This window comes from Malania oleifera, chromosome 1, assembly GCF_029873635.1.
Source record: "Malania oleifera isolate guangnan ecotype guangnan chromosome 1, ASM2987363v1, whole genome shotgun sequence".
NCBI lineage: Eukaryota > Viridiplantae > Streptophyta > Magnoliopsida > Santalales > Ximeniaceae > Malania > Malania oleifera.
Genome location: NC_080417.1, coordinates 127,538,949 through 127,547,250, shown reverse-complemented (window position 1 = coordinate 127,547,250; position 8,302 = coordinate 127,538,949). Strand labels below are relative to the sequence as shown.

Here is an 8,302-nt window from a genome sequence, read left to right as displayed (position 1 = left end):
ATGAGGAACTCTAAATCAGACGAGTGGAAAAAAGCAATGGATGAAGAAATGCAGTCTCTTCATCAGAATCAGACTTGGGATGTAAAAACCCCAAAAATAGAGATATAAAAAAAAAAATTAGTGGATTGATTTCCAAAAATAAATAAATAAATAAATAATTCAATAATTCAATAATTTTTTTAATTAATTAACTAATTAATTAATAGGATTTAAAAGAAAAAGAAAAAAAATTTTAATTAGAATTTATTTATTTTTTTATTAATAAAATATATTATTATTATATTAATTAAATATATTATTATTATTATTATTATTATTATTTCCTGAAGCCTGGAAGCTTCAGGCTTCTTTAAGACTTTTCTTCTTCTTCTTCTTCTTCTTCTTCTTCTTCTTTCTTTTCTTCTTCTTTTATTTTACTTTTCCTGTGCGTGCAGGCTTATTCTCTTTTCTCTCATTCTCTCTCCCTCTCTCCTCGATTTCGTGACGGATTTTCGCCCGATCAAAAATCCGAAAATACCACTAGACTCCATTCGCTGCTGCCGTCATTTCTACCGGAGCGGATCGGTGGTAGGAGCGGCGTAAGCGTATTCCCTGAGGTAAGCCATTTCCCCCTTTTTCTTTAATTTCTTGCAAAATATAAGCCCAATTGAAGAACGGACACCACCACGAGAATCTAGGGATGATTCTCTACAAGTCTAGTGGGACGGAATTCTCGTGGGGGTGTCGGGCCAAAACTCCAAATTTGGGGTGCGGTGATTATTAAGGGGCTTATTTTTAATTAATTAGCATTAATTTAGAAATGCTAAAATATTAAGCATCTGAAACTGAAGTAGGATTTCTGAAATTAGGGCTCGGGTGAGCGCCGCTGGTGTAATTTTGGGACCTGCAGGCAAAATTTAGAAAATTAAGTAGGGGTGTTAAATAATAGTTTAAATATTAATTTGAGGTATATGGAGTCTAGGGAAGGCTAGATGAGTATTATTTTGAAGAAATAGATTAATTAATTTGGGAAAAATGTAAATTGCAGGAGTTGAATTTCAGACGCCAAGGGCGTAGAATTTGGGATTCTAGGGAGACTCTCAGTAAGTCAGGTAAGGGAAATAAATTATAGCAGTGTTTTTAAAATTATTATTTGAATGAATATGTGAAATTGAGCATATGATATTTTGTTTGAAAATTATTATGATATAAATATCAAATAAATTGTGTGGCATTTGAGTAATTGTAAATTGTGATATTTTGGAGTGTAAAATATAATAATGTGTAATTTCTGAGAAAATATTGAAATGAGAATTACTGATCTGATTAGTGAAAAATAATGTAATATGGTATTATTTTATGAGTAGAAATGTTTTGCCTGGAAAATGGGATTTTTTGAATTATTGATATTGGAAAATAATGAAATGTGGTATTTATTTGTGAGTAGAAATTATTTGCATGAGAAATGAGTATTTTGGGAAAATGTGAAAAATACATGAAATATGATATATGATATTACGAGATGATGAAAAGTGCATAGAAAATGATGAGAATATTTATATTGAACTGAATTGTGATATACTGGAATATAATTGATAAAATGCCAATACCGCATAATGATTGCGGGTATATGGTGGTAAACCCTGTTGGATGGTTATGATATTCAGCACGGTACCATTGCGAGTGGTGTTAGTGCAACTACACAGACTCTTGGAGCGTGTGGCGTGACAGTCGACTGTGCCATTGTGTAGGGTTGTTGGGCCCCCTGAGTCCGGATCAGGGTATTAGGCCGGCCAGTCGTACTACAGACGCGATATGTGATATGATATTTGATCTAACCGGGTCGGCCAACCGCGGTTAGATCCAGCCTTTGAGCCACACAACCTTGACCATGAGGGGAAGCATGGCGTGTATAGAAAGATCCTCAGGGTGGCCATGAGTTACAGACGCGATGTTGGTATTTGATACCAAGGATACTCATGAGCCGGAAAGTAAAGTGGAAATGAAAAGTGAAAGAATGATAAAATTGGCTGAAATGAGAAATGAAAGAAAGAATGGAAATTGAGAAATAAAGAATGATAAAATTGAGAAATGGAACAGTGTGAGTTAATAATATAAATAATTAAAGCGAAGTGAAACTCTCAGCCTGAGGGCTTACTGAGTAAGGTGAGTGCCCTGATGGGTATCAGATGTGGCTATACCCGGCTGCATAACGTGTTAGGGCAGAGGGAAGCTACCTGTATGGGCGGGTAATCTTCCCTATTCTCAGGAACTTCGTGTGTAAATATGTGTGTTGGAAATCATTGAATTTGATAAATGATTTTTAAGCTTATAAAAGCTTGTGTTGTATATCTATATGATTATGTGTATGTGAATATCAGTGTATTTTCTCAAATGAAATGGTGATTTAAAAAGTAAAGTGTATTATAATTGTACTCATTTGGCCACACACTGTAAATAATTTATTCCTTCTTACTGAGATGTGTCTCACCCAATTTATCTAAATTTTTTAGGGAACAGAGACCGGCCAGGTGATAGAGCTCCGTGATAGTAGGGAGCTGAGACCCTGATACACAGGGTGAGTTTTTGGACTAGGGGAGATGTAATTCCCCTAGAGTTGAATAGTAATTTTTAGTATGGGAAGGTAGTGTGGGAAGGTAGTGTGAATATTTATATGTATATTGATACTCTGGGTATTGTATTCTGACTGATATGTGTATATTGTCTTCCGCTGTTAGATTCAATATAATAAAATACTTTTTACCCATTACCCAATGCGGGTCGGGTTGTATGAATGGTACTAGGATTGTTGACGTGGCCGATTTGTGGATATTGTGGATTTATGACGTGATTATTTATTTATCATATAAAAAAAAAATTGTACGAAAATCGGGGCGTCACATGGGAGCTAGCCCAGCCACCCAAGGGTAAGAAAGCAATTGGTTGTAAATGAGTTTATGTAAAGAAAGAAGGATTTCCATATGCAAATAATGTTCGCTTTAAAGCTAAATTGGTAGCTAATGGCTACGCACAGAAGGAAGGCATTGATTATAATGAGGTATTTTCTCCAGTTGTTAAACATTCTTCCATTCGAATTTTGTTGGCTTTGGTAGCACAATTTGATCTTGAACTAGTTCAACTCGATATAAAAACTGAATTTTTACATGGTGATTTGGAAGAGGAAATCTATATGACTCAGTCAGATGGATTTCAGGTTGCTGGAAAAGAAAATTGGGTATGTAAACTGGGTAAATCATTGTATGGTTTGAAACAGTTTCCAAGACAGTGGTACAAACGATTTCATCAATTTATGATGGGTCAGAAGTACATAAGAAATAAACATGATCATTGTGTTTATTTTCGCAGACTACAAAATGGATCTTTTATATATTTACTCTTGTATGTTGATGATATGTTGATAGCTTCAAAGAATAGGGAAGAAATCAACAAATTGAAAAGTTAGTTAAATCAAGAATTTGAGATGAAAGATCTTGGTGAAGCAAAGAAGATACTTGGCATGGAGATTCGCAGAGATAGAATGAGAGGAAGAGTTAGTTTGTCTCAGAAACAGTATTTGAAGAAAGTAGTACAGAGTTTTGGCATGTTTGAGCAGTCAAAACCAGTAAGCACTCCTCTTGCTCCTCATTTCAAACTTAGTGCTGCTTTATCTCCTAAATCAGAGGAGAAACGTAAGTATATGTCACAGGTTCCTTATGCAAGTGCTGTTGGTAGTCTGACGTATGTAATGGTTTGTACTAGACCTAATATTTCACAAGCTGTTAGTATGTTGAGCAGATATATGCATGATTCGGGTAAAGGACATTGGCAAGCTGTGAAATGGATTTTGAGATATATTATGAATACGATTGATATTGGTATAGTATTTGAGAAAAATAATACTATTGAACAACGTATTGTTGGATATGTGGATTCGGATTTTGTAGGTGATTTGGATAAACGTCGATCAACTACTGGATATATTTTTACATTTGCTAATGATCCAGTGAGTTGGAGGTCTACCTTACAGTCTACCATTGCCTTGTCTACAATAGAAGCAGAGTACATGACAGCTTCAGAGGCTGTTAAGGAAGCTATTTGGTTGCAAGTTTTACTTGAAAATTTGAGAGTTGTTTAGAAGCACATGGTTGTATTCTGTGATAGCCAGAGTGCTATTCACTTGGCAAAGAACCAAGTCTACCATGCACGAACGAAACACATCGACGTTCGGTTTCATTTTATGCGGGATATTATTGATGGAGGCAAGATACTTCTTCAAAATATTGCTACAACTGAAAATCCCGCAGATATGTTGACCAAGATTGTGACAACAATCAAGTTCAAACATTGTTTGGACTTGATCAATATCCTACAAATCTGAGTATTTTTGGAAGGTGTTGATGATGTGGAACTCCAGAAAATGTTGGTGACTGAAAATTTTGTTGAATTTATCGTCAAGGTGGAGATTTGTTGTTTTTTTGTCCCACATTGGTAGAATACTTCCACCTTAGTATAAAAGGTGGTTTTGAATTTTTTTATATTATTTGTCCCACATTGGAGAGAAGTGTTTTTTAGACTTGAGGTTGAAGTTATATAAAGTGCTCAACTCTTTATTTGTAAAACACACCTCCAAGTTGTACTTTATCAAGAAGTAGTGGATTGATCATCGTTGTCCAAGGACGTAGGTAATTCTATACCGAACTTCGTAAATTTCTTGTCTTATTTTTTTATTGCTTTATTATTAGTTTCTGCATTGCTTTAATTTCTTTTATATTCAATAGCAATAGTTGTAGTATTGGTGTTTGGCACAAGTGGGGTGCCCGGCACAACAAGGTTCTATCCTTGCATGGGCTATGAAGGGCAGTTGATCTTGTTCATAATCTAGTTGTCTTTTCCAGTATTTTGGAAGATAATCAGCTTAGTGGATCGCTTCCTGAAAATCTTGGAAATTTGAGGCGCTTGATCAGACTGTAAGACTACCATCCTGAAAAAATAAATAAATAAATAAAAGGATTACTCTTCATTCTTCCACTTCGGCCTTTTTTTTTTTTAAAGCTTTGAATTATTTTCTCAAATTATTTCTGTTCTCTTCGCATCATGTGCTGAAATGCAATGGCAATGCAAATAAGTTATTTATTATGCATTTCATTTTTAAGGTTTGTGTAATGAATTTACATGGATGTGGAACAGTGTTAAGAGATAAATAAGAGAAACAATAGGACTGGGCGGAGTGCATTCTGGGTTTCTTGGCTACTCAGTTTATTTGGTTGGAAAAAATGAGTTGAGCATTAACATTTCAATTGATGCCATGATGTTAGTAATTTAACTGCTCACTGATTATCTTCATTAACTTTGTTTTGAGAGAATATTACTATGAGGCAGGAAACTGAGGCTTGTACTAACGCTTCTTTCAATATTTAATTACACACAAGTCACAACTGCCTTCATTTACTTCATGGTAGGATACTATTGTTGGGGCAGAAGTCTGATTTTTTAAGCAGTATCTATTAATGGTCAGCACTATAATGGCGACTCAGAGTGAGGGACTCTTAAAATTGGTTCACTGGCAGGGAAATAAAGATAGAGGTTTATTATAGATCCTTGACCAGTTTTAGGTTTGTTTTCTCTAGGAACAGCAAACCTGTGTTTAATTATCTGAAAGAAGGAATAAAAGAGCAGCATTCAAAATGAGGAAGTACAGGGTGCACCATAACAGAGCTTTGGAAATGAAAACTTACTATAAATGCTGAGTTTAGATGAAAATCCTTCCCTGGTTATATTCAATAATTACAAGGACTAGAGCCTCGTTCTTCTTTACGCTGACATCGCTCTTCTTTTGGTCATGGCTGCCTAAAGAAAAAGAGATTCTTATTCTCATTTTAGCTCACTAAATTAAGTTTTACTTTTGTGATGTTTCAATTTCATATACAGTGAATTAAGGCTCATTAATCTAACTCCATGACTCAAAATTGTTGCCCAATAATTGACTTTTTTAATGAAAAATCCCTGAAACATGGGATGAGAGTGTGTAACAAATGGACGTAGCTATGAATGAATATTATTTGTGTTGTGATAGTCGTTGCATTTAAGTATTGGCTAGAGACTATACCATGGAAACAAAAATAACTACTTTAATGGCAACAAAATGGTTTCCTTTCTTTTATTAGATTCTTAATTAATTCCTTAATGGTGAGATTGAAGTGTATGCATCTGTTATTACTATGACTCATAGAGAATTGTTTCTACGTTATTACTTTAAGTAATAATTTCGATAAGTTTTATGCTGAGGGGATTTTTGACACTGTTTCTTAAATTTGCAGCCATCTCTCTGCGAACAATTTTACGGGAACAATACCAGATACATTTAGAAACCTGAAGAACCTGACGGATTTGTAAGTGATTTGGTTGTATGGACTTGCCATTTTTTTTTAATATGCAAATCCCTGAACTTGCATGCCATTGCCATTTGCAGTAGGGTTGATGGGAATCAATTGTCTGGGAAAATACCAGATTTGATTGGGAGTTGGACAAAATTAGAAAGACTGTGAGTACCGTTCTTCTTGTCAACTTCTTTCACTATTTCCCCTTGGAGAACTATAATGCAGGCCTACAAAATAATTTGGAACTTAATTAAGTCTTTTCTTCAACGAACTGTTAATCTGTGGCAGAGATATTCAAGGCACATCCATGGAGGGCCCCATTCCTTCTACCATATCTTCTCTAACAAATTTAACCCAATTGTGAGCTCCTCTCTGCTCTTTGATAATTGTTGTAGTCAGTATAGCAATCTCATGCATGGTTACACAGAAAATTTAGAAAAATGAAGCAAATATTTTATTTGGTATCTTTTGATTTTAAGGATGATATCTGATTTGAAAGGATCGAGTTCTAGATTCCCTGATTTGCGGGCTATGAAAAACATTCAATATCTGTAAGTTGAATACGGATATACTTTCCTGAAAGGTGCTATTGTAATATTATATGACCGTTATTTGATTGTTCAGTTATTCTAAGCACCTGTTTTATATATGCGGCGCAGGACACTCAGAAATTGCTTAATCATCAATTCAATCCCAGGATACATTGGACAATTGACAACTCTAAAACGTTTGTAAGTTGATGTAGATCAATTTTTTTGATAGATAAAATGAGATGTCGCTGCATTTCACCAAAGGGGTTCCAATCCAATGACAAAAACAAGGAAGAAGAAACAGGCACCTAGTATGACAAGTGAAAAGAATCGATGAGATCAATGATAGTTTGACTGTTCACAATAATGCTGCTTATTGACCCAAAGTACGGCATTTAAATCCAATTTTCCTTTACTCCGGTGACTGACAGTTCTGTGGCCTCAAAATCCCTTTGTTAGGAGAGAATGCTTTATTTTAGCAGTCAGGTGGTGTGAGATGGGCGTTTTTGTCCTCCATGTGCTATTGTTGTTAATATATAAAGAGGGCAGACTTGGAGCTGTACATGGGCTCCAGGGGACTGCTGACTGATCTTCTCCTTCTAATCTCTTCTTCTCTTCACTCCTCCTAATCCTATGCACTTTATTTCTCTTAATTTGAAACTTCAATTAATTGCAGATTTGCAAGATGGGGTTTCAGCACTAAACTTCTTAAAACCTGATTAATCTGGCTTAGTTGCTGCTACTTCCATGTGCTATCTGGATTAATTTCACTCATGCGTCTTAAAATCGGGGAATCAATTTTAATCTACATCCTAAAGTGACCGATCAATTAATGCCCCATCCAATTTTAAACAAAATGTGAGATTGTACATCTCTAAATTAGTGTTAAGGTTAATGATTTAAAATTTTATTTTCATTTTACTCTTCAAATTTTAAAATCATTTTAAATGTTCCCATCCCTTGGAGCTCAAGTTATAGTTGAGAAATGTTTGAAAATACTATCGTTATTAAAACTCGATCAATGCTTCATGGCTTGTTGAACTAGAGATATATAATACGACCTAAAATTGATGAATTGGGTTTAAGTTAGATTGGAATGTGTACAACTTAACAAGATATTCTTTTGCACTTTAATATTTTTGAATGCACCTACCAAAATCAATTGCTTGCAAGCATTAAAAAGGGTTCAAATTCTAACAAGCCCATATAATTGCATACTTTGACCCAATTGTTTTTTTTTTTATCTAAAAATTATAATTATATTATATCAAAGTGGATATGTACAAGTACATTTGGGAGACCAAGCTCTCATTCAAGATCAGTCCAACCAAGCTCAAAATACTTCAAACCTGACATACCAGGTGACTAGGAGGTCAACATAACTGCATCTCAATAACTATCAAAAGCTACTCACAT

The 8,302-nt window shown here is 34.7% G+C and overlaps 1 long non-coding RNA gene across 1 annotated transcript; it reads left to right on the top strand.

Moving 5' to 3' along the window:
* Window positions 1-410: 410 nt before the first annotated feature.
* Window positions 411-7,561, top strand: LOC131151054 (uncharacterized). The gene is made up of 7 exons (XR_009135682.1): window positions 411-596; window positions 1,028-1,091; window positions 6,297-6,368; window positions 6,449-6,520; window positions 6,645-6,716; window positions 6,836-6,907; window positions 7,016-7,561. It is a non-coding gene; the product is annotated as an uncharacterized LOC131151054 (long non-coding RNA).
* Window positions 7,562-8,302: the final 741 nt, after the last annotated feature.